Genomic DNA, 14,597 nt, shown 5'->3' with positions numbered 1-14,597 from the left:
CAGAATTCTCTCAAACCGCGGGCCCCTGCGCTTTGGAGATCCTGATGGTAATGGGGCAGATTCTATCCATTGAACGCCGATTTTGGGCCCGGGAAACAAGCACTGACTGGTGGGACCGCATTGTGTTGCAGGTATGGGACGATTCCCAGTGGCTGCGAAACTTTCGCATGCGTAAGGGCACTTTCATGGAACTTTGTGACTTGCTTGCTCCTGCCCTGAAACGCCATAATACCAAGATGAGAGCAGCCCTCACAGTAGAGAAGCGAGTGGCGATAGCCCTGTGGAAGCTTGCAACGCCAGACAGCTACCGGTCAGTCGGGAATCAATTTGGAGTTGGAAAATCTACTGTGGGGGCTGCTGTGATGCAAGTAGCCAAAGCAATCACTAAGCTGCTGCTACAAAAGGTTGTGACTCTGGGAAACGTGCAGGCCATAGTGGATGGCTTTGCTGCACTGGGATTCCCTAACTGTGGGGGGGAGGGGCGATAGATGGAACACATATCCCTATCTTGGCACCGCAGCACCAGGGCACCCAGTACGTAAACCGGAAGGGGTACTTTTCAATGGTGCTGCAAGCACTGGTGGATCACAAGGGACATTTCACAAACATCCACGTGGGATGGCCAGGGAGGGATCATGACGCTCACATATTCAGAAGCACTACTCTGTTTAAACGGCTGCAGCAAGGGAATTACTTCCCAGACCAGAAAATAACAGTTGGGGATGTTGAAATGCCTGTCGTTATCCTGGGGGACCCAGCCTACCCCTTGATGCCATGGCTCATGAAGCCATACACAGGCAGCCTGGACAGTGGTCAGGATCTGTTCAATTACAGGCTGAGCAAGTGCAGAATGGTGGTGGAATGTGCATTTGGCCATTAAAAGGCGCGCTGGCGCACATTACTGACTCGCTCAGACCTCAGCCAAACCAATGTCCCCTATGTTATTGCTGCTTGCTGTATTCTCCACAATCTCTGTGAGAGTAAGGGGGAGACCTTTATGGCGGGGTGGGAGGCTGAGGCAAATCACCTGGTTGCTGATTACGCGCAGCCAGACACCAGGGAGATTAGAAGAGCACACCAGGAAGCGGTGCACATCAGAGAAGCTTTGAAAACGAGCTTCATCAATGGCCAGGGTACAGTGTGATTGCTGTGTTTGTTGATGAACACCCACCCCCCCTTGATTGACTCATTCCCTGTAAGCAACTCACCCTCCCCCTTCGAGTACAGCTTACTTATGCAAATAAAGTCACTCTCGTTTAAAAATCATATATTCTTTATTAATTCATTATAAAAAGAGGGAGAGAAGTAAGGGTGTGGTTTGGGAGGAGGATAGGAGGGATGGAGAAGGCCATTAAAAAATTTCACAGTAATGACAGCCTTCTGGTTGGGCTGTCCACGGGGGTGGAGTGGGCGGGTGCATGGAGCCTCCCCCCACGCGTTCTTACACGTCTGGGTGAGGAGGATGTGGAACATGGTGAGGGTTGAGGGTGCTGATACAGGGGCTGCAGCGGCACTCTGTGATCCTGCTGCCGTTCCTGAAGCTCCACCAGACGCCGGAGCATGCCAGTTTGATCACGCAGCAGCCCCAGAGTTGCATCCCGCCACCGCTGATTTTCCTGCCGGTCTTCCTGCCGCCACCTCTCATCTCGGGTGTCCCTCCTGTCCTCACGTTCACTGGCCTCTTTCCTGTAATTTGATACCACGTCCTTCCACTCATTCAGATGAGCTCTTTCATGGCGTGTAACTTCCATAATATCCGAGAACATTTCATCTCGCCTCTTCTTTTTCCTCCGCCTTATCTGTGCTAGCCTTTGGGATGGAGGAGGGACGCTTGAAAAATTTGCAGCTGCATGAGGGAGAGAAATATTTAAAAAGATACATTTTACAGAACAATGGTTATACTCTTTCACAGTGAACAGCACTATTCACCTTACATAGCACATGTGATTTCCCTACAAGGTCGCATTTTTCATCTTAATACTGAGTGCCTGCAGCTCTGGAGTTACAGATCTCACAGACACAGGTCCGGGCATCAGAATTCAGCTTGCATGTGGCCATGGTAAGCCACTGTCTTTCGGCGTCTGTAGTGATTTACCCCTCCCCCCAACGCATGGCTAATACTAGCTCCCTGCTAATCAACACCCTTCCCCGCCCCCCACTGCGTGGCTGGTAGCTTGGGGAAGCCCCGCTGACCAAACACAAAAAAGATCATCGGCATTTCACTCCTCCCCTCCCCACGCTTGGCTACGTGCAGGAAAGGATTTTTTTTTAAGCTGCTGCAGTCCACGAACCCAGTAGGAAAATGGCCATCCCTCTTACTTAAATTCCTAATTTTTAACCAGGTTATCCTGAATGATATCACTTTGCTGAGGATAACACAGCGAGATAAAGAACGGATGCTTCTTGAATGCCAGCAATCACCGGGACCATACGCTGCTATGCTTTGCCATGCAATGATACCTGATTACTTGCTACATGCATGGAGTGGTAAAGTGTCCTACCATGGTGGGCGGAACAAGGCTGCCTTGCCCAGAAACCTTCTGCAAAGGCTTTTGGAGTACCTACAGGAGCGCTTCATCAAGATGTCCCTGGAGGATTTCCTCTCATTCCCCGGACACGTTAACAAACTTTTCTAAGTAACTATACTGTCTGCGAATGCATCCCAAGTCCTCAGGGCAAATCAATCATTAAAAAACGCTTGCTTAAAAAAAATGTTTGCTATTTGCAAAGGTACACCCACCAGAGGTCCCTTCCATGGCGTCACTGTCTGGGATAGTTGCTTGGGAGGGCTGGGAGGAGGGTAATTCCGTCAGGGTGATAAAAAGCTCCTGGCTGCTGGGGCTCACGGAGTGCTGTGTGCTCTCTGCTAGGTCGTCCTCCTCTTCTTCATCTTCATCTTCCCCATCTGCATAATCCTCAGCCATGGCAGAGATTACAACCCCCACCTCGGAATCCACGGTCAGGGGTGGGGTACTTGTGGCGCAGCCCCCTAAAATTGCATGCAGCTCAGCATAGAAGCGGCATGTTTTTCGACCTGCCCTGGACCTTCCGTTTGCTTCTTTGGTTTTCTGGTAGGCTTGTCTGAGCTCCTTAACTTTCACTTTGCACTGCACTGAGTCCCTGCTGTGGCCTTTATCCATCATAGCCTTAGAAATTCTTTCAAATACTTTTTCATTTCGTCTTTTGGAACGCAGTTCTGTTAGCACTGAATCCTCTCCCCATATAGCGATCAGATCCAATACCTCCCGTGCAGTCAATGCTGGGGCTCTTTTTCGATTCTCAGGAGACTGCATTGTTACCTGTGCAGATGAGCTGTGCGTGGTCACCTGTGCTGATGAGCTCTCCACGCTGGGGAAGCAGGAAATGAATTTCAAAAGTTCGCGGGGCTTTTCCTGTCTACCTGGCCAGTGCATCCGAGTTCAGAATGCTGTCCAGAGCGGTCACAATAGTGCACTGTGGGATACCGCCCGGAGGCCAATACCGTCGATTTGCGGCCACACTAACCCTATTCCGATATGTTAATCCCGATATTAGCGCTACTCCTCTCGTCAGGGAGGAGTACAGAAACCGATTTAAAGAGCCATTAAAATCGATATAAGGTGCCTCCTAGTGTGGACGGGTGTGGCGTTAAATCGGTTTTACGCTCCTAAAACCGGTTTAAACGCCTAGTGTAGACCAGGCCTAAGTATCATCCTTCATTGTTGAATTACCCAAGCCTGGTCTAAACTACGCGTTTAAACCGGTTTTAGGAGCGTAAAACTGATTTAACGCCACACCCGTCCACACTAAGAGGCCCTTTATATCGGTATAAAGGGCTCTTTAAACCGGTTTCTGTACTCCTCCCTAACGAGAGGAGTAGCGCTAATATCGGTATTACCATATCGGATTGGGGTTAGTGTGGCTGCAGATCGATGGTATTGGCCTCCGGGCGGTATCCCACAGTGCACCACTGACCGCTCTGGAGAGCAATCTGAACTCGGATGCAGTGGCCAGGTAGACAGGAAAAGCCCCGCGAACTTTTGAATATTTCCTGTTTGCCCAGCGTGGAGCTCCGATCAGCACGGGTGGTGATGCAGTTAAAAATCAAAATAAAGAAAGAGCTCCAGCATGGACGATGCGGACGTGATCGCTGTAAGGGCAGGCAAATCTGTTCTATCAGCGCTCCGTTACAGAAGACGAAATTCAAAATCATTTTTTAAATATCTCCAGACAGATGCCATAGCAGGGACTCAGCGCACTGCTGCGTGACAAGCGTAACGGAAAGCCAAAGAATCAAATGGACGCTCATGGACTGGAGGACTCAAGCTATCCCACAGTTCCTGCAGTCTCTCTGAAAAGCATTTGCATTCTTGGCTGAGCTCCAAATGCTTCTAGGGTCAAAAACAGTGTCGGCTGTGGGTCAGGGCATAGCTAGGCAATTTACGCACACACCCACCCACCCCCAGAAGTGAAAGGGAAAACAATCCTCTCTTGACTCTTTTACATGTCACCCTATCTTTACTGAATGCTGCAGATAGACGCGATGGTGCAGCACTCAACACCAACATCCTTGCTCCCCCCCGCCCGCCATGGGTGGCTGATGGTACAATAAGACTGATACCCATCGTCATCATCAGCCTATTGGCACATGGGGCAGTGCAAAAGGACTGGTAACCATGCTGACTAGCATCCGTCAGGTCAATCAAGGGCGTCTGGCCCTAATTTTTCCTGGTAGATGGTACAATATGGCTGATAACCATCATCATCATAGCAACAGGGGGCTGAGCTTCATCAGCCCCCATCCTTCATGTGTAAAGAAAAGATTCAATTGCCCCTGGACTAGCAGCAGGATGCTGGGCTCCTCTCCTCCACACTCCTTAATGTCCTATCTGGACTATCATAGCAACTGGAGGCTGCCTTCCACTCATTTCTCACTAACAAGTATTCCTGCATTCTTTATTACTTCATCACACAAGTGGGGGGACAATGCTATGGTAGCCCAGGAAGGCTGGGGAAGAATGGAATGAACAGGTGGGGTTGTTGCAGGAGCACCCCCTGTGAATAGCATACAGCTCATAATCTATGCAGGATCTGACACAGAGCAGCTGTGCTCTCTGGTTCTCTGATACAGTGGTTCTCTAGTACACTTGCCCATATTCTAGGCAGGACTGATTCTATTTTTAGATACCAAAAAGGAGGGATTGACTCAGGGAGTCATTCCCAATTTTGGCTTTTGCGCCCCTGGCTAAGAGCAGCCAGGGGCACTTATGACAGCAGCAAATGGAACAGTGCAAAAGGACTGGTAGCCACGATCATTTTATTACCAATTTATGGTATGGTAGATGGTACAATATGGCTGATAACCATCTCTGCTATCATGCAAAAGCAAAAGCATGCTGCTGTGTAGCGCTGCTGACTGGCATCTAGTACACATACGGTGACAGTCACAAAATGCGAAACAGGCTCCATGATTGCCATGCTATGGCATCTGCTAGGGCAATCCAGGGAAAAAAGGCATGAAATGCTTGTCTGCCGTTGCTTTCCCAGCGGAAGGAGTGACTGACGACATTTACCCAGAACCACCCGCGACAATGATTTTTGCCGCATCAGGCACTGGGATCTCAACCCGGAAATGCCAAGGGGCGGGGGAGGCTGCGGGAACTATGGGATAGCTACGGAATAGCTACCCACAGTGCAATGCTCCAGAAATCGATGCTAGCCTCGGACCGTGGACGCACACCATTGATTTAATGTGTTTAGTGTGGCCGCGGACACTCGATTTTATACAATCTGTTTTGTTAAACCGGTTTATGTAAATTCGGAATAATCCCGTAGTGTAGACGTACCCTCAGTTACATGACCTTGCCCCAACAGAGCTCAGCATTGACATTGCTGTAAATGTTAATGATATTATTGCTAAATCAGTAATAAGCTCGTGTTGCATGTGAGTTTATCACTTATTTTCAGTGATTGTATGTGTGTAATTTCTGGCCTGCATATAGACTGTTCACTTACAATCTGACTCATCATTGTTTAAATTAGGACAACTCTGGTCTAGAGCATACAGAATGAGGGCAGCTAGCAAATGATCATTTCCATACATGCAGATAGAGTATTGGCCTAGAAATTACGCAAATGTTGTCACATTGCTTGAGGTCCACATTTTTCATATCATACCTGGAGCTATAAATTAATATGCTTAAAATAGGCACATAATTGAGACACTTGTTCCTGGGGGCCAGTACCTTGGATTAGCGAATGCCAATTCCTAGGCATCAACAGCTGCAAAATTCATCAGAATTTTTAATTATCTTTGACAAGGACATGATCGAAAAACCCCCCAAAAACTTTACCACAGTAAGAGAATTGGTTGATATTATTTGTCTTGCCTAAAGTATGAGCTAGAGCAGTGGTATCCAACCTTTTTATGCCTAAACTCACTTTTTGAATTTAAGGGTAACCCACGATCTACCTCGCCCCTTCCCCAAAGCCCTGCCCCACTCACTCCATCCCCCACTCTCTCCATCACTCTCTCTCCCCCACCCTCACTCACATTCACTGGGCTGGGGTTGGAGTTTAGGAGGGGGTGCAGGCTCTGGGCTGGGGCTGAGGGGTTTGCAGTGTGGGAGAGGGCTCTGGGCTAAGCCTGGGGCAGGGGGTTGGGGTGCAGGGGGGTCAGGGGTTCAAACTCTGTGAGGGAGTTTGGGTGCAGGAGGGGGCTCTGGGCTGGGGCAGGGGGTTGGGTGCAGGAGGCAGTATGGGGTGTGGCTTTGGGAGGGGGGTCAGGGCTGTGGCTTGGGGTGCAGGAGTGGGTTCAGGGTGCTGGCTCTGGGAGGCCATGGCTAGGGGTTGGGGTGTGGCCTCCCACCGGGCAGCACTTACCTCTGGTGGCTCCTGGTTGGCGGCATAGCGTGGCTGCCGCTAAGGCAGGCTCTCTGCCTACCCTGGCCCAACACCACTCCCGAAAGGGACCAATGCACCCCTGTGGCCCCTGGGGGTGGGTGGCACATGGCTCCATGTGCTGCCCCTCTCTGCAAGCACCGCCCCTGCAGCTCCCATTGGCCACAGCTTCCCATTCCCAGCCAATGGGAGCTGTGGGAGTGGTGCTTGAAGGTAGGAGCAGTGCACAGAGGGAGACCCTTGCCCCTGTGGGGCTGTGCTGGTCACTTCCAGGAGCGGCACGGGGTCAGATCAGGCAGGGAGACTGTGTTAGCAGCAGCCCCACTGTGCTGCTGGAGAGCGTGATCACTGCTCTACCTCCTGCCACCCCAACTATGGGGTAGCAGCCTTCCCACTCTAAGCCCAGAGGCCTGCATCTGTTGGCTATCTGCCAGAGCCAGGATGCCTGACTCTTTGCTGCTCTGCCCTGACTGCAGTCCAGAGACCCTTAACTGTTTGGTGTCCTGCCCTGCCCGACAGCCTGGGCATAGACTCATTACTGTTTGGCCCAGCTTGAGTAGCCACTGCTTTGAAAACAGCTAATTCTCCTCCTGATTGAGCTCTGTGACAAGAGTGTGACCATGAGGAGGTGTAGCCTCTCTCATCGATTGACCAGGAGGGATGGCCAACATGCTCACAACTAAGGCTAGGTCTACACTGTGGGGGGGTTGACCTAAGATATGCAACTTCAGCTACGTGAATAGCATAGCTGAAGTCGACTTATCTTAGGTTGATTTACCTGGCTGTGAGGACGGCGGCGAGTTGACTGCTGCAGCTCCCCCATCAACTCCGCTTCCGCCTCTCATCGCGGTGGAGTTCTGGAGTCGATGGCAGAGTGCTCGGGGATCGATTTTATCACGTCTACACTAGATGCAATAAATCGATCCCTGATAGATCCATCATTACCCGCCAATCTGGCAGGTAGTGTAGACGTACCCTTATTTTAACAGGGGTGTATTGTAATGGACTCTAAAGATTCTAAAGAATGTCAGCCCATCTCCTTGAAGAAGCACATTCTGTAATCATGAAAAAAGAATGAGGCGCACTTGTGGTACCTTAGAGACTAACAAATTTATTTGGGCATAAGCTTTCATGGGCTAAAACCCACTTCATCAGATGCATGCAGTGAAAAATACAGTAGGAAGATACACACACACACACACACACACACACACACACACACAACATGAAAAAATGGGTGTTGCCATACCAACTCTAATGAGACTAATCAATTAAAGTGGGTTATTATCAGCAGGAGAAAAAAACTTTTGTAGTGATAATCAGGATGGCCCATTTCCAACAGTTGACAAGAAGGGGTGAATAACATTAGGGGAAAAATTAGCATGGGGAAATAGTTTTTACTTTGTTTAAGGACCCATCCACTCCCAGTCTTTATTCAAGCCTAATTTAATGGTGTCCAGTTTGCAAATTAATTCCAGTTCTGTAGTTTCTCTTTGGAGTCTGTTTTTGAAGTTTTTTTTGTTGAAAAATTGTGACTTTTAGGTCTGTAATTGAGTGACCAGGAAGGTTGAAGATCTCCAACTGGTTTTGAATGTTATAATTCTTGATGTCTGATTTGCATCCATTTATTCTTTTGTGTAGAGACTGTCTGGTTTGGCCAATGTACATGGCAAAGGGGCATTGCTGGCACATGATGTCATATATCACATTAGTAGATGCAGGTGAATGAGTCACCAAGAATTCTCTACCCCAACCCAAACATTTGCATGTTTTAACCAGCTCTATTGTGACTTAATGCTAGACCTTTTGAGGGAGTGCTCTCAGTGTAATGGAGCGGAGATGCATGTGTAAAGTTACCAACCATGTTTGATACCTTTGACATGGTGCATGGGTGGCTGGTGACCCTGCTGTTGGGGGAGCCCCAGTGTGCCAGGAGGCGGGGTGGCGGCGCCCCCAGCACCGGTTTCCCCGAGTCCCTGTGGGAGGCAGGCTAGCCCAGCCCCAGCCAGCCAGGGCAGACCATTTGGAACCACAGGAGAGGGCCTGGCCTGGGGGTAGAGCATGGCAGGGCCATGTTAGGCTGTTTGGGGAGGCACGGCCTACCTCTGCGTACAATACCCGCTGCCCATGACATGGTGCTAGCCTCAAGGGGACATGGCCACAGTCTTCCCCATGCTACTCCAGCTGGCAGAGCTAGCCCTATTTTAGAACAACGTATGCTACAGATGGCATGTCTACACTGCAGCGGGGAGGTGTAATTCCCAGCTTGGGTAGACATACATAAGCTAGCATGCAAAAAATATCAGTGTGACTGCAGTAACCTGGGTAGTGGCTTGAACTAGCCAGCAGACTATGTACCTAGGAAGGGGTTGTAATCTGGTGGCTAGCCTGAGGCACTGCTCATGTTGCCATGGCTACAGTACTCTGTTTTAGCATGCTAGCTCAGGTACTGCATGCAGGGGCGGCTCTAGGAATTTGGCCGTCCCAAGCACGGCGGCACGCCGCGGGGGGTGCGCTGGCGGTTGCCGGTCCCGCGGCTCCGGGGGACCTCTTGCAGACGTGCCTGCGGAGGGTCCGCTGGTCCCGCGGCTCCGGTGGAGCATCCGCAGGCATGCCTGCGGGAGTTCGACCAGAGCCGCGGGACCAGCGGACCCTCCGCAGTCATGCCTGCGGGAGGTCCACTGGAGCCACTCGTCCCGCGGCTCCGGTGGACCTCCCACAGGCATGACTGTGGAAGGTCCACCGGAACCGCCTGCCGCCCTCCCGGCAAAATGCCACCCCAAGCGCGCGCTTGGTGCGCTGGGGTCTGGAGCCGGCCCTGACTGCATGTATGTCTCCCTGAGCTGGGACTTCTGTCTCCCAGCTGCAGTGTAGACACATCTATACTATCTCAAAGTGTAGACATGGCCATGCTGCTCTAGGAGGCATTATGTTTGCTTCTATGGCATATTGCCTGTTGGAATTCCCACTGTGCCCCCACATCATTCTCTGCTGTAAAGGCACATTTTATTTGTAACTTCAAATGGGGAAGCAGCAGGAGCAGATGAATTTCTAATCTGCAAAGACCCTGTCTTCCTTCAATTCTCAAGATATGAAAAAACCTCAGAAGTAGAGCTGGGCAAAAGTTTTCAGTTGAATAATAAATTTGCTGTAGTTTCAGGTAGGAGGGGGGAATGGAACTATCTGCAAATTCAGCTAAAATGTAGCAAATAGTTTTGGCTGAATTAAAAAGAGGATTTCTTCTCTTCCTCCCCCCCAAAAAAGTCATTTTGATTCTTAAACATTTCAGTTGAAGGTTTTTTTGGGTGAGAAACAAGAAAAAATGAGTTTCAGTGTGAAGCTGAATGATTCCCCCATGCCTCCTGGTTTTTCAGTTTGGCCATTAAACCAAAAAATGACAGTTATACACAAGACAATTACAGAAAATAAATACGAAGTGTAAACATAGTTCACTCCAAACTATCATTGGGTCTTAAAAGAAAATTGTCCTGAAACCCTAATAAAGTTGACACTACACTACAGTTTGAAAATAATAGTATATTTTAACTGAGCATTAGCAGCACACATTGAGAAGCTGCATAATCCTGTGGTGGCTGGAAATCAAGAATAAACTTAGGCAAATAACTGATATTTTTTTCAGTTAACTGGCAATTCTGAAAAGTTAATAGTTTTGCACTGAAAAAATGTTATGATTACAAGCATTTTGTTTGACTATTTTTGAATATTTAAAAATTATAGTATCGGAGGGGTAGCCGTGTTAGTCTGGTTCTGTAGAAGCAGCAAAGAGTCCTGTGGCACCTTATAGACTAACAGACGTTTTGCAGCATGAGCTTTCGTGGGTGAATACCCACTTCTTCAGATGCAAGTGAATACCCACATCTGAAGAAGTGGGTATTCACCCACGAAAGCTCATGCTGCAAAACGTCTGTTAGTCTATAAGGTGCCACAGGACTCTTTGCTGCTTCTAAAAATTATAGGACATTTTGAAACACTCATTTTCAACCAAAACTTTGAAACATTTGGTTGTGAAAATGTCAAAACAAAATATGTAGGGTTTTTTGTTTGTTGTTCTGGTTTTTTTTTAACCAAAAGGAGTTTTGGTTTAAAAACTTCACCTAACAGTAGTCATGAGTCCCTGAGTTCTAATCCAGGTGTCGGTACTGTGTTGCTGCATAGCCATGAGCAAGCTATGTAGGTCTGCATTTTCAAACTTGGGTACTAAAACCTTGATCTGAATTTCAGGGGTATGGAGCACCTGCTGCAACTGCTCGGAACTCCCACTGCTCAACACCTTTTGGACTCCAAAGAAAGGAAAAGCTAACCCAAATTAGGAATTAGGTGACAAAATGGAAGAGATTTTGATGAAATAAAGTAGTCTGGATATTTGAAGGTAGTAGTACGGCAGCAAACTTTATATTTATCTAATCATAGAATCATAGGACTGGACGGGACCATGAGAGATCATCTAGTCCAGTCCCCTGCACTCATGGCAGAACTAAATACTATCTGTTTATCTAATGCCCAAGTCAGTCTAAGTCTACACATACAAAGGAAGCACATTTTTCATTGGTCAAAAAGAAAAAAAGCCATCAAATTAGTAGGCTTTAAGACAGGATCTCCTTGCACTGCTTTATTTTGCAACAATATAGTTACATCAATCTCCGTTTTCTTTAATGTTTACATGTCCTGAATCTTTATTATCTGAACATTTCCTTTCCCAATAGTACACCATCCTAAGAAAATTTCTCTCAGACTGTGTGTGTGTGTGTGTGTGTGAGAGAGAGAGAGACAGCTGTGTAGCAGAGATCTGCATGGTTAGAAAAGTTTTACCACTTGTATCACATTTGTTGGTTTGGGCAGATAGATTTGAAAGTAATCAGAACAGGAACACAATGTTGTTCTCATTTGGTGCTGCTGCAGTTGTCTCAGAAGCTCTGATTCACTGAATTTTTACTTTTTACTCACTACAAGGCACTGAATAGCATGGAGACACATACAGTGAACTATGATCCAATAGAAACAATAGAGTAAAAGCTAATGATAAAATAAAAGGAATTTGGTTTACAGAAATGCTTAGTGGAATCTGTCTATTGGGTTCAAAGCCAAATCAATGTTAGCTGATATAGCGATTGGAAGAGAAGAAAGTGACAGAGCAGTGCCACCTTGTGGAAATTATGTTTGGAAATGGACTAGACTACCCAAAGGGAGGCATGAGAGGCTTTTCCATTGTCACTTATTCTCTATTTACTTTCAAATTAATAAATAAAGTGAGTGAGTTCCTATTCTTAACCTGACTTTCCTGCTTCCCTCCACTCTTGTCCACCATTTTCATTTTTACCAATGAGTCAGACTGAGAACAAGCTCTCTATATACTGATGCTTCAGCTGCTCACCCATATCTTCTAAAACAGGGATCTCAAACTCAATTTACTTTAGGGCCAATGCCAGTCCTCAAATCCTCCGAGCAGGCCAATAATGTCACTGAAGATGGTGTTCACACCACTTCCTAGCCCGTTTCCCACCCTTTTCCCTTCCTCCCTTGGCCTCATGCAACCTCAGCTGACTCTGCCCGGCGACTAGCAACGCTGCCTCCATGGCTGACTCTGCACAGGGCCGTCCTTAGGCATATGCAGCTGCGTAGGGCACCATGAAATTTGGGGCACCAAATTGCCCCAAATTTCATGGTGCCCTAGCCAGCTACGTGCAGCATATGTGGCAGCACCAGCCCCGGTGACCAGCCCTATCCCTCGGCTGGCCTCCCCGCAGGCTGCACCCACTGGAAGGGGAAGGGCCATCCCTGGGGAGGGGGCCCGGACAACTCCCTCCACCCGACCTCTTACCCTTCCCCCTGCTCTGCACCCACCTGCCCCCATTCCATCTCTTCCCCCAGCAACCCCACACTCACCAGCAGCAGGAAGTGGAGCAACCTGGCCCCAGCCCACTCTACTCTGCCAGCTGCGGCGCTCCGCTTCTTGCCGCCAGTGAGGGTGGGGAAAGGATCGCCCCCTGAACTCACCGGCAGTGTGAAGTGGAGCGATGTGGCCCCAGCCCACTCTGCTTCCCTTGCCCTGGCCCTAGCCATGTCGCTTGGGTTGGGGAAAGAACCGCCCCGGCTCTCAACAGCGGCGGGAAGTGGAGCGCCATGGCTGGGAGCTGGTGGAGAAGAGTGGTCAGGGGCCGGGTTGCTCCGCTTCCTGCCGCTGCCAGTGAGTGTGGGGGATCCCTTTCCCCAGCCCCCTCCACTGAGTGACACATCTGGGGCCAGAGCGAGGGAAGCGGACCAGGCTGCTTCCAGCCCCCTGCTAATCCCTGGGGCCACTCTGGGCCTGTGGGGCCCCCAAAAGTGTCCCACCATAGCTCCTGCCTCCCAGACCCTGGGAGGGGGGAGGCCTGGGGCTCCCCACAGTCCCCCCCACGGGAGGGGGGGTGCCTAGGGCACCCAAATGGCTAGGGACGGCCCTGACTCTGCCTGGCAACTAATGATGCTATCTCCATGGCTGACTCTGCCCAGCAACTAGTGATGATACTCTCTCCCTCTCCCCCAGCCAATGGGAGCTGTGGCTGCACGGGTCTCCTTCGCTGGCAACAGCAGGGATAGGGAACTGCTTGCAGGGAGCCGAGCTGCTCAAAGTGAATGACACGTTGCGGAGTGTAACCCCTTGGATGGTCCCTGGGACCCAGGAGCAGCAGGATGGAGCAATGTTGTGAGGAGGGGCATGTGAATCCCTCTCGCCCGACCTCCCCCCCCCCGGCAGCTGGCAGCCAGGAGGTCCGAATGAAAGAACTTTTTAAGAAGTTTCCGCAGGCTGCAGTGGGGAGGTTCTTGGGCTGCAGATGGCCTGCAGGCCAGGACTTTGAGACCTCTGTTCTAAAAGAAGCATAAATGAAATTGCACTAAAAACATTCTAGCTCAAAATGACTCCTCACCAGAGCCAGGAAAATAATTGTTTTTTGGGCTTGGCTTTCACTTCAGGCTGACCCAAAAGAACAGAGCGGTTTTTTTTTTTTGTTCAGAAATGAAAAACTGATAATTTGTTTCAGGCTGAACAAAACCTTTTGTTTGATCTGAAATAACACCTTTTGTTTTTGATGGTTTTTAAAGTAAATTTGTGAACAGTATTGAGTGACCAATGGGGGGGGGGGGGCGGAACTTCACGCTGCTCTACCTCGACTCTCGTATGGAGCTAGTGTGATGCTACAGTAAGTTACATAATGGGAAGTCCAATGCACTGGGTAGACCTGCACAGCTGTGGAATCTGCTACACCCCTTGACAGGTTGCAGTGTGTACTGTCAGATACATTGCTCATTAGAGATTGGGGTAGGGATCAGACTCCTGTCCTTATGGGGTTTATAATTCTATTAGGGTTGAGATTGTGCCTGGCCCCTGCATTGGTGAGGCTCCTTGCATCCTCTCCCATGCCTTGCACATCCATGTTCTGTGTTAACCAAAGTGACAAATGCCTATTCATGTACTTACCCGTGTGTTCATGCATTACTGGGCAGAGTTCCATATATACCTAGCCAGGGCTGGCTCTAACTTTTTTGCTGCCCCAAGTGCCAAAAAAACAAACCAAAAAACCCCAAGTGCCGCCCCGCCAAACCAAGATTGGCCGCCCCTTATAAGGTGCCACCCCAAGCACGTGCTTGGTTGGCTTGTGCCTGGAGCCGGCCCTGTACCTAGCCATGTATTTACCTTTGTTTACACCCACAAATAGGAA

Source organism: Mauremys mutica, chromosome 9 (assembly GCF_020497125.1).
Source record: "Mauremys mutica isolate MM-2020 ecotype Southern chromosome 9, ASM2049712v1, whole genome shotgun sequence".
Classification (NCBI taxonomy): domain Eukaryota; kingdom Metazoa; phylum Chordata; order Testudines; family Geoemydidae; genus Mauremys; species Mauremys mutica.
This window is presented reverse-complemented; position numbering follows the sequence as displayed.